This window comes from Melopsittacus undulatus, chromosome 5 (genome assembly GCF_012275295.1).
Source record: "Melopsittacus undulatus isolate bMelUnd1 chromosome 5, bMelUnd1.mat.Z, whole genome shotgun sequence".
In the NCBI taxonomy this organism is placed as follows: domain Eukaryota; kingdom Metazoa; phylum Chordata; class Aves; order Psittaciformes; family Psittaculidae; genus Melopsittacus; species Melopsittacus undulatus.
The window spans coordinates 35,602,789-35,626,025 of NC_047531.1; the positions used below are offsets into that span (position 1 = coordinate 35,602,789).

Below are 23,237 nucleotides of genomic sequence, written 5' to 3' on the forward strand. Positions count from 1 at the left end.
AATGGATGCAGGAGAGCTCCTGGAGCATCTTGAAACTGCTTTAGGCCAGTGACTCTGGGGAGCTGAAATGATTTCCTCTCCTGCTGCCTCCAGTGCTGCTGGGCAGAAATAGATGCATCTGGGAACGATCATGGTGTTTGCAAAAAGCAGTGTGTTAAGCAAATGCACTCCCCTTTTTGTCTTCAAATTAGCTGTGATCAGGCTCAGGGGTTTATGAATATGTCGTTTGAAACATATCCATTAGGGGGTAATGAGGACCATAGCTCGGGCTGCAGGAGGACAGCAAGTGGTAACTGTGCTCCTGTGGTTGCTCATAGGAGTCAGCCTTGGCTCTGTGTGACAGCTCCACCAGACCAGATTGAAATGCTTTGACACCACAAATTCTTTTCCAGAACTACTAAGACCCCTCAAATTGGCCTCACAACTAATGCGAGTGGGACCCCCCACACACATGTGTTTTATTTGCGTTACTGAGCCCCAAAAGTAAGACTTTGGCTCAGAAGCAGCATTTATAACCCCTTTGAATGCTGGCTTGCTTTGGTGTTGGCACATAACACAAGGGCTTGGAGTTACCACTGCCAGGAAAGTGATCCTGGGTTTAGTCAATCAAAGGGTCTTGACTAAAGTCTTTTCCTCCCGGGTTGAGGGACTGCAGAATGGTAGAGCAGCAGCTAAGGAAAAGCAGAAACGCAAGCTTTGCGGATGAAAGCAAGCCCTCCCCAGTGTGTTTTGTCAGATAAATGGTGAAATTTAGGACTAATCATAAATGGAGACAGAGGAGGATCATATGGAAATCTCTTCCTGAGGGTCTGAAACCCAAAGCGTGTTTGACTTGGGATTAGGAAGAAGAGTTGCATTTGGTGTTTCATTTGATAAATGCCTGTTGACGATCTGGGGTGTGTAGCAAGTTTACATAGGATATTTCTCTGACAGCATTTTCTTTCTGAGCAGGAGCAGAACTGGATCTTCTTACAACCTGGGTTTTTTTCCCTGTTTCTGTTTGATGCATGTTTCATTTCTAACACAGTTTGGCTTTATCCAGCTAATCCTTTTCAGCGAGCAAGTCCCTTCTCTTGCTTCTGGAAAATGGATTTACTCACATTCCCCACTCTCAGCCTCTCTATCTGTTATATTATTTCCCGCTGTATCACTTGTCTCCTGCACATGAAAGATTTGCATTGTTTTACTTACAGACTTTTGCATAACTGGCAATTCGTTCCTTTACATGTGGGTTCTTATGAGCAGGGCTTCTTTCTGGGCTGGCTGAATCAGGAGGCCTGGATCGCTCCTGGTGCCTGTCATCTGGCAGCAGCTCCAGCAACTGTCATCCGAAAGTGTTAAGCCTCCTAATTCCTTCTCTCTGGAAAAGTTATTGCAGAAACAGAGCTCATCTGAGGCTTGTAGCAGAGCTGCCTGTGGGGTCTGGAGGGCTCTGAAATTTCATCATAGGAAATAACTGGGCTTTTTGTTTCTAACCTTCTCCCCGAAGACCTCAAGTCCAATTTGGAGATGATAGAGAGAGATGAGGAGTCAGCACCTCACTTGTATTTGGGTGATCAACCCACCTGTATGTCCATGTCGCCACTTCTTAAGCAACTCTTGCTATCAAGCTGCTCAGGGCAAGCTAGGTAAGCTTGAGACCTTTGTATTCCCCAGCTGCCATGCAAGTGCATCCAAACCCACAATCACAGAATAAACTAGGTTGGGAAAGACCTTTAAGATCACTAAGTTCAACCATTACCCCGGGGCTGCCAAGTCTACCACCAAACCATGGCACTGAGGGCCTCGGCTACATGGTGTGTTAACACTTGCAGGGACGGTGACTCCAGCATTGCCATGGGCAGCCTGTTCCAATGCCTGAGCACCTTCTCAGTGAAGACATTTTTCCTAATACCCAATCTAAACCTGCCCTGGTGCAGCTTGAGGCCGTTCCCTCTTGTGCCATCCCTTGTTCCTTGGGAGCAGAGCCCAGCCCCCTCCTGGCTCCATCCTCCTGTCAGGCAGTTGTAGGGAGCCATCAGGTCCCCCCTGAGCCTTCTCTTCTCCAGCCTGAACCCCCCAGGTCCCTCAGCCGTTCCCCATCGTGCTCCAGGCCCTGCACCAGCTCCGTTGCCCTTCTCTGGCCCTTCTCCAGCACCTCAATGTCTCTCCTGCAGTGAAGGGCCCAGAGCAGAACACAGGATTTGAGGTGCAGCCTCATTGTGCCCACTACAGGGGGTGCGTGTGTGTATACATACAGTCAAAATGAATGGGATGTGCAGAATACCCTTTTCCAACCTTTCCACCTCATGCGCCAACTCTGCTTTGAATTAATCAGGACTCCTTCAGTTCAGGAACCCAGCACTTGTCTCCAGTGTGTTTGGCATGCTTCAGCGTCTCACCCCAGCAACCTCCTCCAAGCCAGGCTGGGAGATACCAGGCTGGTGAGGTGCCTCCTAGACTGGTGCCTTACTGCCACATGGATGTCTGTAACCAGGGTGGCTGTCCTGGTGGAGATGCTCAGTTTAGACTTCACCAGTGTCCCTTGCTCCTCCAGGCTCAGCCCCACTGGGGCCAAGCTTAGTACATTGTCCTGGGGATGATACAGAATCTTTTGAGAACACTCCACTAATACTCAATGGGGTTTTCCCTGTGTTTTCTTGCTGCCTCATCTTTCTATGCCAATAAACAGGATGGTTACCTGGGCTAGCACAGTGGAAAAACTGCTGAGGTTCCCCTTAGGATGGCACCTGCCTGCCATCAGGGAGAAGCTGTCTAACTTTGGATACAGGTTTTGCATGAGGACCACAGCAGGACCACAGCACTGTATCCCATGCTGGGGATAAGCAAGCCCCAGGATTGAATCAACCTCCCCTGGGAAGTCATAAAACTTACAGAAAAATGGGGTTGAGCCCTGCTCTGTTGCCAAAACTGGGGATCCTTTTAAAGGCACCAGCTCCAGGGCTGATGCAGACATGAAGCTGGGCAGCCCTGACCGTAAATGGAGATGTTTGGGTGCCAGTAGCTGTCCTTTCTTGTGGAGAGGCAGCTCTGTTCCCTGTAGTGCCTTCAGGCTCTGCTCCAAGACCACTTTAACCATCTCTGCAGCAGCAGCAGCCATTAGTGTTGGGCTGGGAGCAAGCAAGCAGAGGGTGAGTACTACCTTATCAGGGCTGCTTAGAGTGCATGCCCTATAGCACAGGTCCCATAACCCTATAGGATGGGCTGGTAATGATGCCCTCAGTGTGTGCCCAACGAAGAGTCCCTGCTCTCCCCCACCCAGCCTCTCCATACCTTCAATGAAGCAGCTTTGTCTTAATTCAAGGCCTCAGCATTAGCTTGACAACTGTTCTCTGAGTGGCTTTGTAGGTTGTGGATTGGTGTGTTGCTGCTCTCCAAAGAGACAAAAAGCATGTTTTCTGTAGGGCAGACAAATAACTGGAGACCAGGCTGAGCTCAATTAGGTTTTCTGATAGGAACCTGTTAGGATCCAGGCCCTTGCACTGAGAAAATGGGCAAACATTGGACTTGGTTCATAATTTAGAATGGGCTGGAGCTGAAGGGGTGCTCAGATCTGCTTTCTGGAAAGGAGGCTTTATTTTCCCTGACTGCATTGTCACAACTCTGGTATAAGTCTGATTTCAGAAACAAACCCTGATTTACTAGAGCAAGAATGAGACCAGTGCAGCTCAGCAAAGTATAATTTGGAAAATTATAAAATAGATCTTTTAACATCATTGGCATTAAAGATTACTGAGATTCACAGCTTTGGATCAACTTGGAAGCCATAAGAGGTAGGATCTACATCACCAGGACAAACCATGCCACTGCCCCTCCACAGCCTGGGGCTACTGGTGGATGAAGGTGTGAAGCCATCTCCCTCCTGCAGGAAAGGCTCCTCCTGGCCTCTTAGTGGCCCTGAGGTCCCCATTTGAGAGTTTCGATCATTTTGAGCACAGCTGCAAATGGGACAAATGTACATCTGTATTTGGTCACCAGGAGATGGAGGAGAGATTGCTCAGCAAAAAGGGAGGTGGGAGCCCAGAGTGGCAATCCCTGTCTGTGCTCTCACTGAGCAACCAGTGAGCAATGAGTCAAGAACTTCTCTGCTGAAAAGCTGGTTCTTTACCAACCTTAGGAAAATACATCTAGCATTGCTCCAAGGGGAATAGGGTGCTGGGAGAGCTGTTGGCTTTCCCAGTCAGCACAGCTTTTGCAGACAAAGCTGCTGCACAACACCCACCTCTTGTCTTAGACAAGATAAATGAACAATAGACCAGGAGAGCCAGGCCTGTTCCCAAACCCAGCCTTTCAGCCTGCAATGGATGACTCTGTTGAGCTGCTCTGCAAAGCCTCACTAACTAACCCCCACAAAAAGCATCCACCACTGGCCATCCGTGGCCTACAGAGCATCTGGTGTCAGGCTGGAGGTTCATTTCTCATCTTGGGCTCCAATAAACCCAGAAGTCCACAGAAGTCAAGCCTGGAGGGGAGAGTGTTTGCTAGGAGATGGAAGAGCATAGGGGCAGAAGCGAAGGAAATCTGATGCTCAGAGGTAGAGAATGTACAATCCAGCTTAAGAGCCAAGAGGGATGTCAGGCAGGGTGAAGGTGACAAAGCAGATCCACTCAATTATGAGGACAAAACTGAAGATATTTGGGATAGGAGGTGAAATGAGCATCTCAGAAGGGGATCCTGAGCTGGGCTCAGAAGCTAGGGGTAGAAGAGCCTCTGCTGTGCACCTAGCTTGGCTCCATCAAGTCCAAAACAGTGGTGCTGGCCCTACAAGGTTAATTCAAGCTAACCTCAGGTGTGCTGGGTGCTCCAGGTCCCCTGAGCTCTGCACTGATGACCATAATGCTCAGTGAGGATAGACACAACTACAGACAGCACTCAAGTGATGGACTTGTTGGAGGAGAACATACTCTAAGGTCAGATACTAGCAAGGCAGGCTGCGTAGAACAAGGTGGCAGGTCATGCTTCTCAGTGAGATTCACCAGGAGCAAGATCTGAAGAGGTGCAGCAGGGCACACAGCTCCAGGGCAGGAATAGATCATCCATCAGCCCAGATGGACAGGGAGCATGGAGAGCCTCCAAACGATCTGCTATGCAGTGAAGGTCGATGTGGTCAAGTAGCTCTAGAGAAAGGAAAGACAAGACTGGAGGTTAATGAAACCCAGCAGGGATAGCTCAGTCCCTCCAGATTTGTTCATGAGCTGCCTGTGGGTCAGCACAGGCATGGGAGGAGCATTAGCAGAAGATGGGACAGATGGAGGCAGGGGGCAATAGCTGCCAGGAGCAAAGTGACCCTGGAGGATGAGGCAGGTCAGGGCTGACCTTGCCTATGGCAGAGAGGAATTTCTGTGCCCCGAGGAGGTTAACTGAAGAGGAGGATGCTTCCCTGGCACAATAACGCTGCACATTCCCCTCTTTCTGAGCTGCTTGCTGGATTCTGAACAGAGCTGACAGCAGGTTTCATCCTTTCATGCCCTAAGACCCCAGTAACCAAACCCTGCATGTCTATCAGATGCCACATTAAGAGTCTCAGGGAACAGGATCACATAGCAAAGTGCCTTGTAAGAGAATAAACAGGGAATGGCAATCATACTCCTCCATGGAATGAAACAAAGGTGTGATTTCCAAGGGCCTGTGTAATCAATATCCCTATTATCAGTCTTCCTGAATAAATTGCATTTAGACTAATACAGCCTGGGGAGCTATCCATGAGCTTTCAGGAGAGAGATAAGCTGAGGACATATGTTTATTCATACCGCCTATGCTGAGAACTGGATATTCTTTACAGCTGGCCAGATGTGGGTGAAGATATTCAGTATCTTGTTTCCGTTTGTTCTGCTAAATTTTGTCAAATATCCTTAATTTTGAGCACATGGAGCTTTTCAAACTTGTGGGGGGAGCTGGTCATAGTCCCAGTAAAACATCTGGTGATGGGAGAAAGCTCTTTCCAGTGAGTTAACTCCAAAAGTTTTGCAGAGCATCAGCAATTTAAACTGTCCTGGTGGCCTTCCGCCACATACATCAGTGCAGGAATGGCACATCCAGCATCTAATGGCTCTGTTACAGAGAAAACCTCTCACTCACAATTACTTGGGAGAAATTCAGAAATTCACTATTGTTTCTGCCCGGCTCAGCTGCTCCCTGGCCTCAGTGGAGCTTTTGTTCGTGCTGGACCAACCTGCTAATAGCTGAGAAATTCATCATTGTATCCAGGAGATTCTGCTGTTTTCATGGATAACCCAACATTTCCCAGCTTCATGTCCCTTCCTAAGGCAACATCAGGGCTCACCCATGGGGCACCACCAAGCACAAAGATGGAAACAAATGAGATTTAGCAGCAGGATGATAAGGCTCAAATACACAGAGCTCCACCTGCTCTCTGCTACTGCTCCTTCATGGTAGAGCAGCCCTTGCACTGGTGGCACATCCCATCCCTCACCTCCACCCCTGGCTGCGCTGCGCACTTGCCTGATTTGGTCCATAACAGTGGTGAGATTCATCTCATTTAACTCAAAGCATGTGCAGTGTGGGTGTCTGTGCTGAGCTATGCTTTTACAGGCAATGGAAAGAGAGGGGCACTTGTAGGGCACAGCTGAGCTCATCCTCAAATGGATCATCTGAAATGAGTCGTGCCCTTTTCTCTCCTTGACTGCCAAAGGACTCTGCAATTAACTCTTGGGTAGGTGTTCACATTACAGAGGGTTATGTGTGGTCAGATCAGTCCTGCTTCAGCTCCTCCTTTCATGTCCTGCAGGCTTGGCAAGAAACCCAAATGGTAAATTTAAGTAAGAAAGTGCAAAAAGTGGCATAGGGCAGAAGCTGTCTCTTGGAAGGCAGCAGAAATAGAAATAGAAAATTATTTTTATAGCATGGTCTGAGCAAGCAATTTTGGAAAATAATAACGTATGTACCAGATGATTTCAGGAGATATTGAACAGTCTGGAAGCCTGTAGATCAGAAGACATTATGAGCAAGGCAGCAGAGCTGATCCACTTTCAAGCCAAGGTGAAAAATGTGCATTTCCAATCCGAGCCAGCATTTCAGGATGGAGCATTTCCCCTTATTGCTTCCATCAGACCGCACAGTACAAATACTAGGTTGATAGTGAATGAGAGATGCCAAGCTTGATTGTCTAAGCTGCATTGCTCAGCTTATAGAAAATTGGTTTATATTCCCTTTCCCTTTCAGCCACAAGCAAATGCAGCTTAGACAAAAGTTTTCAACTTCCAGCCAAAAGCCTCTTCCTTCAGCATGGCACAGTGAGAGCCTTGGCCACGGGTGAGGCTCTTAGGCTCAGGGTTATTGTATGCAATGAGCAAAAAGGATCTTAAACTGTTACCATCTCACTAGAAAAAGGTTTTGTTTCCCTTTCCCTTGCTGCAGGTAATTAAAAGCAGCAGCTGGCTGTGGCTGCATGGTGTCAGGTTGGAATGGTTTGCCCTCAGTGATGCATTGGACTGGTTAGCCACAGAGACACGGGTTTCAGCATCACACCCTGCAGTGGCACTGAGCAAAGCAAAGAAGAGTTGGATCTGGCACCGCAGTGCTACCAGGACAGGTTGCTGGGCTAGTGTGCCTCAGCATGCTAGGAAAAGGAGACATGTACTAACACGTAGAAGGGGCAAGAGGCTGGTGATGGCAGTGCAGGGGTGCGAGGAGGGAGGCTTGGGTGCTCCCCAGCCCTGCCCACCCTACCTCTCCCTCTACAGCCATAGAATCATAGAACCATGGAGTGGTTTAGGTTGGAAAGGACTTTAAGACCATGCAGTACCAATCCCCTTGCCATGAGCAGGGACTCCTTGCACTAGACAATGCTGTCCAAAGCTCTGTCCAGCCTGGCCTTTAACACTGCCAGGGATGGAGCATTCACAATTTCTTTGGGCAACATGCTCCAGGGCCTCACCACCCTCACAGTAAAGAACTTCTTCCTTATATCTAACCTGAACTTCCCATTACCCCACTACATTAAAACATTGCCCCTTGTCCTATTGCAGTTTCCATTCTTTTTCTCTGCCTTTGGAGTGTTTTTTGGTCCAATCTGTTGGAAATGATGCAAAATCCCATCCTCAAGTGATACAGTACATCTCCTTCCCCCAACCTTTGCTGTATACCCAGTGTGTGGCTTGTTGGCCATTTCCATCTCTATTTCATGTCAGTCCCTCCTACTTATGAGGAAGCTTTGGGCAATCTGATATCAAAACAGATTTTTCTCTTTCTTTTGTGTTTTTTTCCCTGAATCCCCCTCCTCCCCAGGGATGCTGTAACTTGCTGAGGGCAGGATGCTGTAAGTTCAGTGCCAGGAGAAGGAACAAGCACAGGAAGGCTGCCAATGGCATTTGGGCTGTCTGCAATAGGGGATGTCATCATAAAACTCATCAGCTTCTCTAATTTTCAGGACAGAGAAAATGGCTTTTGGATAATAATTGGGTCAAGCTTTAAAAGGAACTGCATGTCCTCATCGTGAGCAGCAAGATGTGCTCATTCTCTCCTTACATCCCTGTCCTGACCTCTCCCAGAGAAGCAATCCTCTTGCATGAGAGGCTGCTAATAAAGATAGGATGTCTTTTACTTTCCCATCTGTCTGCACTCAGAGATGCCTCACCACCATTACGTTTGAATGAAAACTGCCATTATTACCCCTGCTAGGAAAGTGCCCATATTTGGGAGGAGGAAGCACAAATCTAAATGCACCCTAGGAGGAAGCTTCAATCTCTGCTCTGACTTTGAAGATGACGCTATCTTGGTAGCAGGTCAAACCAGACACTTGGAGGCGGGGCCAGTGAAATATGCCAGCACTGAAGGGTTTTATCTTGGATAAAATTGATTTCTAGTATAGAATTTGGGTTAGTGATTCCTCTCTATTTTTGGAGACAAGTGTCCTCTGTGCTGCCTGTCTCCAGCATTCCTGTTGGCAGACCAAGAATAATCCTTCCTGTGCAAGCAGACAGCAGGTTAGTCGTGCAGCCTGGTCCCCATCACATCTGCTTTCAGGAACCGCCATCCCCTTCACCCACTGGAATAACATGGGATGAGCGGTACAATCATCCCTTCATCTTCACATGATGGCACATTTGGGCCATGGGGATCAATGGGCTGCCAAGCTGCAGAGGTGTCTCTGGCCCATTGCTGGGTGAACAATCCTGTGGTCATGGTGGAAGATGGAGAAACAAAGGGGGTTGGGAGTAGAAGGTGCAGCAGTGATTAGATGTGCCCTGACGGATGGCCATCAGCTTTCAGCTCATCCTTATCCTCCTGCTTTGGCAGCCCAGACAGTTTTAGTGACTTGGACTTGTCAGGGTGGATATTATAATGTCTCTAAGTTATACTTGTCTGCTGGGAAAGGAGTGAATTGGACAGACTTGCCTTTGTTCTTTTTGAGAATATAATAAGATCAACCAGCCAAGCTATTTACACTTCATTTCACCTCCTTTCTTTGGAGCATTTCATGAGTAGTTGTTCTGACCCACATGGCGATGTAGGCAATAATGGCATTGCTCGTGCTTGTGACAATCTCTAGACTGTCTCTCTGATGTTTATTGAAGGAGACCATCTTGGCACCCATGCACCAGCTCCACATAGCAGCCAGGCTGCTGCATGGGACAAGCCTACAGCTGCTGAGCATCTAAAAGGCATAAAGATTGGGGATTTTGGCATTGAGCTTCTCTTGGTTACTAGGAAGACAGGGTTTTGGATTAATTTAATTCTCTCTTTTGATGATGTTCCAGCAGTTGATGTCTAATGAGAATCCCTTTTCACTTAGAGCCTGCCTTTACTCCTCCATCCCTGTCACTAGTAGACAGGGGATGGACAAGCTCATTTCTTGAGGTTCAGTTCAGATTTATCTTCTCTAGTTCTTTGATTTTTCTTGCCTTTTGAGCAACCAGAGACTTTACACAGGTAGGTTATAATGTGCTTTAAAGAGGAGGAATCACCCTCCATGCCACTAATGTGGTTCATCTCATGGGGCTGGGTGCCCATTTCTCTTCACTCACTGTTTCTCCACTCTTCTCTTAGGCAGAGCCAAACTGGGACCACAGGCAACAACTGGGATAACCCTCAAGCCCCAGTGACTCCAGTGCTCTTTCTCTCTGCACCAATATCCCACTCACTGGCCTCCTGCTGCCCCTTTGGCAATCACAGCTCCATCAATACAAACACCTGCGTTCTCTGGCACAGCTTTGGGTCCAGACTTTGGGAGCATGGGGTGAGATCTGACCCCAACAGGACACAATAGATCCCTGAAGATGGGGACCTCAGACCTTCAGTTTCCAGATCATTTTTATATGTACCCAAGATTTTCTCAACTTACTCAGCAAATGTCACTGGGATACAGAGACGCTGATGGTCAAGCACATTCAGTGTGATTCAGAGCTTGTCACAGGCATTTTCCACAGCTCTAGCTCTTGGGCTTTAGTGAATGGTTTTAAAGCAGTCCCTTCCCTGAAAACCACTATGGAGGCAGAGAGCATGAATTATTGTTTGTTTTCACTGTGTGGACAGTTGATCAGTGACAGATGTTTCTAATTGCATTAAGCAAGTGGAAATAATGAGAATTAGATAGCAGATTCTCCAGGAATTTACATTTAGATTGAGTTACAATTTGCTATTAAAAAGGCAAATTCAATGTAGACGCATTGGTTCTTCAGTAGGAATGAGAGACAATTACTTTTAATTATTATTTGATTATTTAAAAATGAGCTGTGTTACTGTACTTAAAAATATCTGACTCCAGGGGATGATTTAATGTGGGTGCTGTGTGTCTCCAGGAAAAGACATGGAACAATTAAAATGTTTATCAGCAAAAATCTCCTTTACCTCCCCATTAAGTTCATGCTGCAAGGCAGAAGGAAATCAGGGGCAGCCCCAACCCAGTCTCAAAGTGCGTGATTTGGTGGATGTTGGGATGGTGGTGACTGGATCGGGCTCCCCCAAACCATCTGCATCCCTGACAAATTGAATTAAGTTGCACTGATGGAAGACAAGCTGCATCCCCCCTTAGACACCATGCTCTGCTGGGCTTGGCAGGGATCTCAGGTTGATTATGTCCATGCCATGTGTTGCGTGTAGCTGATATAAAGCCAGAAGAGGCAGAGCAGAGATGGGTGCATAGGCCGGGGCTGGAGCAGAGTGGGGGTACCCGCAGGGCTCCAGCACACAGCATCTGGTGCCTCCAAATGACACATCCATGACAGCTATCTCCCAGTGCATGCCAAGAGGAAATGAGCTGTGGTTCCAACCGCTGGAGGTTTTCCTTTTGGGGCTCTCTCACAGCTTTCTTTAATTCTATTTTATCTCCTAGATTTCAAGTTCAGCTTCAGACCCCGCAATGTGTGAGCCCCCTGTCAGCAGAGAGGGGTTTATGTGAGCGCAGAGCACTGTGTGTCTCTGTTTAGTGCACAATCCATGCTATAATATTTTTCTAACTAACTAGCTGGCTCAGCTTTTAATTATTTCTTCCCCCCCCCCCCCTTTTGCCTAATGAAAGCCTTATCCCAAACTCCTTGAAGTCAGTGAGTCTGTCTATCAGCTTCAGTAGGCTTTGGATCAGATTTCAAATCACTGATTCATTATTAATTACACATCTGGGACTCCCTTTTCAAAGAGTTCATTGTTAAATAAATTCACTTTTAGACATTACAGACTTCGCGTTCTTGTGCATTTAATAAAAGTCTGGCAAAGCAGCAAAGAGTCATAGGCCAACTTCTCTTCTGGTATTGATGGATGAATCTCTACTGAACAGCAGTGGTTTACACTACAAGGATATAATATATCTCTTTGCTCTCATATAACCACTTTCTGTCTGAGACTAAGTTTGTGTTTGGAACTTTTGGCTTTTTTATGATTTCTCCTCATTTTTTCATAACTTTTCCCTACCAGCAAGAGTTCCTGTGTGGATTCAGCCATTGCAGGGTGAAATACCTTTGCTATCTAGTTTCTTTTCAAAGAGATACTGGTATCTTCTTCCTAGGATAAACTGCATTCACATCTTCAGTGCCTCCTGGGAGAGAAGACAGGCAAGCAAATGTTTTCCTGATCCCTATGGCAAGTGGAATGGAAAATGTCTTTCTAAAGATATATGGTGTTTCCCATAGTCTTCAATAATCTGAGTCCAGCCACTGAGGCATTAAGGTGACCAAGGAGCTGGTATGGAAGCTCTGTTTCCACAGAGGGATAGTTATTTGGCAGGGAAATATGTAAAAACAAAGATTCTCCTATCGAAGTCCATTCAGTACGAAAATGGACTACATGAGAAAGCAGCGCAGACTATGTTGTGATTTAATGGCACAGGGTATTGCCGCTTTGCTGCTGAAGGCACAAGGACCAGCAGCCCATACTTGTGTTTCCTGTGCTGCGAGCAAGGATCTGCTAAGCCCCACTCAGCCCATCCTTTGCTTCTAAAAGGACTACCTGGACACTTTGGGAAGGAGGAATGGGGCAAGTCCTTTTTTTCTCCTGATGCCAAGTCAGAGTTTAAAATGGCTGAATGTTCCAGGTTAATACCAATGTCCAAATTGTGGGGATAGATTCAGATGACAGCCACCCAGTTTCCAAAGCTTTCACTGAATCAACAACTCTTTAAGTTATTTGGAAAGGAAAATCAATAAGAAACAAAGCTCCCACCATTTAAATAATGAAGCTCTGAATGCTTATCAGAGACAGACACCCACTGAGTCCATGGCATGCTTTCAATGCAAGGTATAGAAACCATCACACTGTTGTGGAAAGGACTAGGAAGAGAGGATTATGACACTGTGGCACTTGAACCCCAGAGTGTTCAAAGTTAATTCCCCACTGCAAGTCAGACATCTCTCCTGTTTTATCAAAGAGAAGGACAAAAACCCAAATTCTACCCAATTTCACATCCCTCGGTTCTTCAGAAACCACATTAAATATTATTCTCTTCACCCTCATGTATGAAGGGTGACTCCACAACTGCATCCTTTCAGCATTAGAAATTATAAAGGCATTTACTCTTTCCAAGGAGCAAGTTTTGGGGTGGATCCACAGCCATCTGGTAGAACATCAGGAGGGAGAGAAAGACCTGTCACACAGGTGGTGTGACTGCTGTCTGGTCAGCAGAGATGCCTTCAGTTCCCAGAAGGCCATCAAGATCTACAGCATCATTTACTGGAAGCCTCTGTGCTTCCAGAATTATCTGCCAGCGGCATGACTGATCTCTGGGTTGGCCCAACACATGAAACTTCAGCTCTGTCACTTGAAGAAATGGACTGGGATCAGTCTCTCTGATTTCTCTTGCCTGCAATGCTGCTTTAGGATCTGCTCCTGCCCATCTTTCACTTTGGGTTAAGTGAAAGTATGAACAGATATAGTTACTTAGTCACTTCAATCTCTCTTTGCAGTGAGGTGTCTGCTGAGATGCAGAAAGAGACTCTGGATGTTGGCACAGGGGTTTCACTCTTCCTTAGGGAAGAGGAAGAGCTCCAGCATTTTTTATGGACAGGCAGCTGCTATCCTACCCATGAGGGAAGTGTGGTCTCATCACCAGTTGTGGGGGAGGACATAGGTCCCTGGGTCTGCACAGAGATGTGTTTGGGTTGGTGGCACTGTTGGGTGAGTCTTTACTCAAGGATAGAGTGTCGGCTGCAGTGTAGGGTTTGGGTCGAAGCCATCTTCCCATTCCTGGCTTTGCTGAGCAAGCTTTTGGATACTTCGAGGGACAAAGAGTTGTGCTGCCCTTGGGATAAACTTATTGATTGTACTGCGGTAGCATGTCTCAGACCCCATAACTGCAGCTGGCTCAGCCCGGGGCTATCAGCTCCCTGTGCCATGCCAGTGCATGCTGTGCTTGGTCCGCTCTTGGGTCCTCTGCAGTACTTCTGAGCAGAAAATACCTCCAGTTCCATCCCTGGGACACCAAGCCTGTGGGTAAATCCATGATGTTTTAGTTCAGTAATGAGACTACATAAAGAAGTCAGTCCCAGTCCCAAAGCAGTGGGTAAAGATCACTAGGGCCAGTTACAAACCCTGCCCTCAACTTTCATGCTGCAAAAAGGAAATAAGGCAGCCAAGGATTGCCTGAAATGAAATCTCATGGGCAGAGAAGCAGGTATGACCATTTCTAACCACTGCCCCTTCCTGCAGCCTTAGAAGCACTCCTGTCTTCAAGCACAGGAAGCAGTGGAGCTGGCATCAGCATCCTTCCCTAAATCCATTTCTTAGGCTCTAGATCCCTATCTCAAGCTGATACACTCATCTTCCTTCTCTCTTCCCACAGACATTGCACCAGCCATGGGCTGTCAGAAACCAGGCTGCCTTTATGTGCTTTCTACCCCTCCTTCTTAGAAGAATCCTCCCCAATTCTCCATAAAGTCCCCAAGCTTCTCCTTCCACGGTTCATTACATTTATGGGCTAATTCCGCTATCGCCAGTTCACGGGTCATCACCCACATTTGTATGCGTTTACATCTTCCAGTTGTTGTTTTAGTCGCTGTTTCAGTAGCTAACAGTTTTCCCCTGCATGAGCTCTCTCCTAATGCCTCTCACTCATTTCTTCTTTGTTCTTTCTTTGCAAAGAAAGATGTTTAGTCATTTAATAGAAGATGCACGCTATCTCATCTGGTCACTCATTTCACTGTCTTACTTTTAAATGAGCCTGGTTTTTCACCAGCACTTCTTTTTATAAACATCAGGGGAAATGACCCTTTCTTATCCCCCCATTAATTTCTGTGGTAAGCAAGTACTATTTTGCTCTCTTTTCTTGCGAGCTGTGGCCAATTATCAGTACTCTCCATTGCCTCCTCCTTTATTTATGGGGTTTCTCTATGACAATGGTGATTCTACATTCAAGGAATGAAGCATGGCATCCTTATCCCCTTCTCATCCACCTCCAAGGTGCCTTCAAAGTTGTCAGGAGCAGAGCTGTTTGGAGGAGGTAGGATGCATGTGGGCTTCAGGCAGTCCTGTTGTGCACCAGAATGGTCCGTCTATTTCAGCTGCAGAGTTTCAGCATTCCCTGTGTTTGTCCTGCAGATATCACAGGAGAAACTTAAGTTCTTCCCTGAGAAGGTGCTGAGGCGCTGGCACAGGATGCCCACAGAAGCTGTGGCTGCCCCATCCCTGGCAGTATGGCAGTGTTCAAGGCCAGGTTGGACACAGGGGCTTGGAGCAACCTGCTCTAGTGGAAGGTGTCCCTGCCCATGGCAGAAGATTGGAGTTGAATATGCTTTAAGGTTCCTTCCAACCCAAACCATTCTGGGATTCTATGAAATACCAACATGTAGAAGTGGAGGCAGGACTTGCCTGTGCCTGGAATTTCTCCCCTGCAGCTCAATCTGTTCTGAGGAATGCCCTGTCCCTGTCCTTCTGTTGACATGGGTGACTGCTGTACATGGTGACTGCCTTGATTAAAGAGGGGACCATCTGAGGGAACCCAGACAGCTTTCTTGATGTGTCTCAAGGCTTCTTAGGGACACACACGGTCAGTTGGTTGGCTTCATATGCAGATTTTGAATGCATAGACTCCTTAGAGAAAACCACATATAGCGCTTAACATGATGTTAGAGATTGCAACAGCAGAGTCTCAGACACCCAATTCTTACAAAAATAGTAATCGAGTGGTACAGGACTAGGAGCTCAGGCTCAAGCTGGGTGCCTCTGGGAGGGACCCAGAACAAAGAAATTCATAGAGTTTTATAATCTTACATTCTACACATCTAATGCCATGGTGTTCACATGCCTTGCACATGCCTCTTGGTCCAGTGGTGAATTTTGGTCTGGGGTCTCCTCATTCATCATTGGCTTCTTTCCTTATCTCCAAGCAGGCCATAAACTCCTTCTTATCTCTTCAGTTGTTGCTCCTTGCTAATAGATGCCACTTCTTTATCTTCCTATTTGCAATGGCCTCAATTTTGTTTACATAAAGAAGTACAGGTTGTAAATTTAGTTCAGTTTTCTCCACTTGTGGCCTAAGGCTGCAGCAGCTTCAGCTGCCCATATGAAGCCACTACTCATGCAAAGCAAAACTACCCAATCAAAAGCTACAAGAGTCCAAAAGGAATTCAATTAACTAAACTTAATTCACAACAATGAAGGTAAAGGTTTTTGTAGGTGACAAGATGTTGACTTTCTCCATTCCGTGTGAAATAACCATGGTTGTATCACAAGCCTAAGCCTTGATTACGTTCAACACCTTCTGCTGACTCAAGAAGCAAAGACTTCCTTGGGCTGCTCACCCATAGTGTAGAGGACCCCCTCTCTTGCAGGACAGGGTGTGTTAGGTGTGTGGAAGGCCAGGATAGTCATGGGCTGGTCCTAGCCATCACTGTAGTGAACCTGGGGTCCACACTCACACACAGGAGGTTAGAGGCCAGACTATCAATGAGGGTGTAAGTGCAGTAGTACTGATTTACTGTGCCTTGGGAGCTGGACCTTTACTTGGTTTCAAGGTTAAAGCAGTTTGCTCAGCATTTGAGCTTTGCCACTGGGCATTAAGCAAAGTAACCAACATCTGGCAAGTGAGACTCAGCCTCTCTCTCCTGACCTTCCCAAGGGAAGAACTGTCTGCCTGATGTGTAGCATTTTCATAGTGTGCTTTTTGTTTGAGTGGCTTAAGCCAGAAGCTTCAAACTGTTGTGGAATGTTCTTAATATAGCAACTGTATGTGTACAGATAATTAAATTGATGAGAGCATCCAGGAAGACCAATATGCTTCAACTGCAAGCTCTTTAGGGAAGGGAGCATCTAATATTGCTGTACGTTTGGAAAAGCTGTCAGTGGAGTCAGCTCTCCTGACTGCACCCCTAGGTATAAGTATGGATAAAGAAAACGAATGCATAAAAGCCTGTGCACCCATTGTGCTTTTGAAGGCATCCTCCTTCCACATTTTCAGCACATGGGGATGTAGATCTCATTAAGATTAGTTAGTTTCCCTGCACTCACAAATGGCACGTAGGATAAAACAGGAAGATCCTATTTGAAGCAGCAAACCTAGCACAATTATTGATTTTATTTACTTTTATTGACATTAGACTTGCTAAAATCTGGACTAGCTTCTCACAGTTCATAAGATGGTCATGTAGGTTTTGCATGTTTTCTTTATCAATAATTTTAATGTGTTTAGCAAATGTGCCACAAAAATAAGCATTCTCTTCACTTATTAAATATTTTCAGCAATGAAGAAGTGACCAAGTCAGGATGGAAATAAACATCCTCACTCAGGATTGATGTTTAAAAAGCAAGCACAATGTAAGAATGCAGCTAAGCTAGTGTGTCATGGGAAATTCTTTTTCCTTTTCCACATCAGCAACACAAGATCAAGAGCATTTCCAAGCACCAATTTCTGTAGGCTGGATGAAGATGGAGATTTCTACAGTTGATTTGAAACTGGATGAACTAGAGCGCTTCGGAGGTTTACAGTCGAAAAGATAAATGGATTGTGTGAGCTGTCCAATTTCATTATGTGCCCCGGCCAAACTCTTTCTTTAATGTTTGATAAAATTATGATCAAATATTTCAAGATAAAAATGCTGACCTCTGTAGGAATTGTTGTTGACCTTGTCAAGGTAGCTTTAATGCTTAAAAAGAATACCAACAAGCTCTCAGTGATAGAAAACTTCAACAGATGCTACCAAATCAAAATATATAGAGAGAAGGCAGCTGGTTATTCACACTGGTCGAGCTCTTTCTTATCAAACCCTGTTGTCAGCTGAGTGTGAAATGGATTCCTGCCACAGAAAGTTGGCTTCGGAGCTCGCTTCATGTTCAAGGTTTGATTTGCCACATGTGATACAGTCAGATGGTTTGAAATACAATTGACTTTCTCACAGCAGTTGACTACCCTTTTTCGAGATTATACAGATCTGCAGAAGCTGAAAGGCACATGAAAACCCAAAATACTTTAAGCCAAACATTTACAATAGAGATTATCTGCATAAATTTGCCATGTTGGAAGCATTTTCTTAAACTAGGCCATATAACTTTCAACCCAGCATGCTGCACAGAAGACTGTATCTGAGTCTTTTTCTCTTTGCATTAAGACAAGGGTTCGAACCGAAGCCCTGTACACAAACTTCTTAACTCCACAGCATGTGCAATTTGCATCTTGAGCTGCTTCAGTTTGTATTAATTTAGCACCAGTCTCCAGTTGGAGAGCTCCATCTAATCTGATCTCTGTATCCATCACTGCTGTATTTTACGTGCAAAGGAAGGTGAAAGAACCTCTGCGGACTCCAGTTCTGTGATAAAAGAATGAGATATGAGTCTCACTAATATCTTTGCTTGCTTAAATTGGTTACAGATAGTGGTAATGAAATTGAGAATTCACCCAGTGTCTCTGTTAGGATCTCTGTTGCAGGAGCAACTTCCTAAATGCTTTTGTGTGGCAAAATGAGATTTTTTGACTCTTTGCAAGGACGAGGGAAAGAAGAAGAGTTGCCTGCTTACACAGGCTCCTTCCAGATCACTCAAAGATATGAGGGTGAAGCAGCATGCTAAAAGAACAGCTGTACAGAGCAGAAAACTGGTAAGCCCAGTAACAAAGACAGCCATGTTATGCCAAAGGAACTCAGAAGATCATCATATCCCTGCTTCACAGCAGGTCTAGAGCAACATTCCTTCCCCTCACCTAAAACAAATCAGACAAAGCAGACAACGGCTTGAGTTTCTCTTGTATTTGGGGAGTCCACAACTAGTGACTGAACCCAAACTAGCACATAGGTCTGATGTTTGGCCAGGTTGCAGTCTCTTTCATCATGGGACCAAACCTAGGGGAGGGGACAAAGCTTTGTGCTCTGGCTGTTGAATTAAGACATTGCGTGGGGCTGGCTGGCCATGGTTGCAGCTAGATGACAGGCAGAAAAGATGGCACATGCCATGCACATCTGAGCTGTGTCTTGCAATCTGTGCAAAATGTTGCTACAAGGCCTGCTACCACATGGGCTATTTCTTCTGGTTTAGCAATATATGAAATCTGGGTTTGTTTCATAGAATCCCAGAGTGGTTTGGGTTGGAAGGGACCTTAAAACTCATGCAGTTCCAACCCTCTGCCAGGGGCAGGGACACCTTCCACTAGAGCAGGTTGCTCCAAGCCCCTGTGTCCAGCCTGGCCTTGAACACTGCCAGAGATGGGGCAGCCACAGTTTCTCTGGGCACCCTGTGCCAGCATCTCACTACCCTCATAGTAAAGAACTACCTAAATACCTAATTTAAATCTCCCTTCCTTCAGTTTAAAGCTATTCACCCTTGTCCTATCATTGCATTTCCTTGCAGAAAGTCCCCCTCCAGCTTTCTTGTAGGCCCCTTTTGATACAAATCAGGTTTACTTATTTCACTGTTGACAGCCAGTTTGGATCCATGGTTTCTCTGCCTTGGCTCATAGGGGAGGAGAATCGATGGCTTAATGCTAACTGAAGAAACAAGTCAGAATTTGCCCCAGAGCTCATAGACTCTGCTGTAACTACCTGTCTAAACTCTTCTCCTGGAATATGGTGGACAGATTCAAAATGACATTTGGAAGTAGTTCTTGTCCCATGCTATCCCCCAAATGATGCTTGGGGATTGTCTGGGTGAACTTTAGCTCCCACAGGCTAACCCACTGTGCAAGTGGTACTGCAGTCTGAAAACCACTCAAGTCCATGCTATGGCCCTCTTCTGGTTGCTAGTACTGGTAAAGCCAGTGCTGCTAAACCATGAGATCCAAGCACGAAATATGCCCAGTCCCACTTGCATGTGGGTATATTCCTTCTATTCTGCTGATCTATTGTGCATATTCTTCTCATTTATGCCTTTTTCATACCAGCTTTCTGAGTCCGCAGCTCATACCTTTGCCCTAAGTTCCCTGAAAGCTCAAAGAAAATCTCAGCCAAAACTACCAAATTTGGGATGTATTTTCATTAAACTGCATCCATCCATGGAATGCATCTCCTGAGAATACTATAAAACCTCACATGGAGTTCAGAGTAGTCTCCTGAAAGCACAGTGTTTGTTAGAGTAAGCACAGAGCAAAGTAAGCAGCCAGCCAGGATTGTCTTGTAAAGGACGAAACAGATTTGATGTTGTATTAGGTTCTGGGAGAAACCCAAAGAAAGATGATAAAGAAAGAATCTGCTTCCTCCAACCACCCAAAAACAAACCTAGGATGTTTAAATAAAGAGTAATAAAAGTTGTGTGCGCAAATTGACCCGGGGCAACTTCTTAACTTGCTTCAGTGATGTTTTCATGGCTGATTAGATGAGCCAGCAGTGACCTTGGCAATGCTACAAAAGCAATTTTTACATCAGTCAGCATAAGAAATTCCACACTTCCCATCAAATCCCTCCTAAGAAGATGCCTGCTTGCCCTTGCAGTCTTGGTTTGCTTCTGCAGTTGGCCACATCTTCTCGCTTGGCTCATGCTCCTGGCCACTACTCAGTTGGAACAGACTCAAGGGTGCCTGCATAGGAGGTTACCCTGCACCATCTCCTTTACTGCCCAGAGATGTTATCCAAGGGGAACATCAGGATTTTGACCACTTGCCTTTGATTCTCAGGCCTCTGGAAATCCTGTGCAAAAAGAGCTGCTTGTGCAGGAACACATCAGTGCTCTGGTATATGTGAGATACACTGGGAAACAGTGGAATTGGCACAGGTGCTCCATGAAGGTAATGTGCATCTAACCAGCATATACAGACTGCATAGCTCAGAGATGCAGACTCATGGGGGATCCCAGGGAGAAATACCTTACAGTGTGCTGTTCCTGCTGTCACACCGAGTAGCCAGGGCAGACCAGTACATCACTCTGAATGCCAGGCACAGCATCCTCTTCCCAGCCCTGCAGAAGACAGTGATGTGGATTCTGACACAGGATGTAGTGCTCCAGCAGACACCAAATTTTGTGCTTTAGGTCTATGGATTTAAAAACACATGTACACAAAGCAAGGGCCAGCCACAAAACTCAGCTCATCCTTCTTCCATCCTCAGTGCATCAGCTGGATCTGCAAGCTGTATGTGGAGACATTAGCTGCTCCCAACAGAGACAGAGAAGGGATGGAGCAGGCAGATGGAGAAAGCAGGAAAAAGGGAAGCTTGAGAAGCACTGAGGCTTTTGTCATGCAGAAAGCTCAAAGCATGGAGCAGTGAAAAGGGGCAGATTTCCCATCCCAGCACCAGTAGCATCTGGCTGTTCTCTTCGGATGTAGTCACCTGAAAGCTCTGTTGGAGTTGCAGGACAATACAGAAGACATCAGAGAGGATTGGAGTCACTGGGCATTGATGCAGACCCCATCTGAACAGGGAAGCTTGCAGCTGCTTCTGCATCAGGCAAGAAGGGGAGGAGGGGTGATACAAACCCAAAAACATCTTTCTTCCTCCCACCAACTGCTTCTCGTTTTGGCTTTGACATGAATCTGCCGTGCAGACTTGGCTGGCTCCTGCTCTCTGCTTTCTCCGAGTACAAAAATATTTAAGCAGATTCACATTGCTAATATGTAGGGGAATTAGAGTGTCAGCAATGGCTTCTGACTTAAGATGCAGAGTGTCAGGTATAAGCTGAACACAGAGATGCAGCTATCTGTGAATATTTCTAAAGCAACTTGTCAGCGGGGTGTTTCTAATCCTTTCACCAAACAGACTTCTAAAACTTGGGAGGTTTTTGTGTCTTTGTCTCTCTGACCCCAATAAATCTTAATTCCCACAACCGGTGGGTGTTGACTTCCCAAGAAAAACGTCCATGGTGTTCTGTCACCTTCCTGAGGAGGCTGCTGGAGGCAAGTGCTCTCATTTTCCTATGTAAATGAAGGAAAGAGACTTTTAGAGTCAACCACTGACTCTAGGAGAGAGTTTCTGTGTGTGCCAATATGAGCAGCGCTCCCACTGCCAGTCCCAGCACTGACGGGTTCTGCTGTTTCGTGATAAAAACTAAGGCGTTCCTTCTTCACACATCTTGATTTCAGGGAATAATGTTCCATCCAGTGACATCCCAGCCTGCTTTAATTAGTGCACTCCATATATTGACACAGTAATGCGGAGCTGAGGAATGGTGGATCTATCCCGTAAGGGGAATTGCAATCTCTAGAGCCCCAAGCCTTCAGCATGAGTGGTTTGGGACAATGATATTGTGTTGTATTTGGGTGAGACAACAGCTGGAAGGGTCATTATAGGTAACAGTTGGACTTGATGATTATAAAGATCTGTTCCAATCTCATTGATTCTATGACTCTATTGCTGTGGTGAAACTGGATTTTTCTTTTCTCCAAAGTGCTTATGAAGGGTTAAACAATGGGATGACAGAGCAGCTAGCAGAGCCAATTTGACAAGAAGAGAACTGCAAGTGAGTGACAGTTCAATGGCCCCTGGATGAGAGATTTCCATGTTTCAGGCACAAGGAAGCAGGGGTGGGAGTTACAGTCAGTAACTATCATGGGGTAATGTACTGCCTAATGCATGTGGGTGTAAGCGTGTGCTGGCCTCCAGCTGCTGGCCACTGGATAACGAATGCCTGGAGGAACAGAGTGGGAACACAAAGAGTCTATATGGGCATCTCTGTGGCTAGTTTCAGCAGATGATCTAATTCAGCAGGGAGCACCTGGAGTTTGCTTCATTAGTAAATGGTAACAGTTGTTGGAGGGGAAGAACTGTGTGTAAATCACTGTTTTGCACTTTTATTTCCTCCTGATTACACTGCCCAAGGCTAGAGATGGGTGGGAAGAAGGAGTGTTGTTTCCTGTCTGGCAGTACAATGCTGGGCACTGGGCAGAAATTACTCTCTATTCATGCAAACAGCTCCTTTTTCTACCTCACCTTTCCTGCTGATGGACTGGCCACAGTGCACACATCCCACAGCTTACATTTCAACTCAAGCCACCAGAGAGATGGTTTACAAGAATCCAAGTTTTGAATGCATAAAAAAATTGGACCAAGTCAGTAAGACTTGAGAGGCTGGTTTGAACTGGACATGCTTCATGGTCTGCAGAAACCAAACCTGCTTGGGAACTCACCGGACAGCATCTGCTGTGTCTGTGCTCATAAATAAACCAGTTCAGGGCTCCCTGGCTGGTCTGGAAGCCACATGGCACAGCCTGGCTTGTGTTTCTAGGGGTTAACTACCTCTCCCCCCAAACCAGACTACCATCCTTGAGACTGTGTCTGATCTGGGCTATGCCCTGGTGGATTTGGCTTGAGGGGACCAATCCTGCACCAGCACATGCTCACAGTTAAATTAAACTGAAAGAAGGGAAGTTGAGATGAGCTCTTAGACAGAGGCTCTTCCCTGCAAGGGTGCTGAGGTGCTGGCACAGGGTGCCCAGAGAA

General features: G+C 46.2%; 1 protein-coding gene across 7 annotated transcripts in view; it reads left to right on the forward strand.

Moving 5' to 3' along the window:
* FRMD4A (FERM domain containing 4A) overlaps positions 1 to 23,237 on the forward strand; it is a 282,366-nt gene that overhangs the window by 150,640 nt on the left and 108,489 nt on the right. The window lies entirely within an intron of this gene.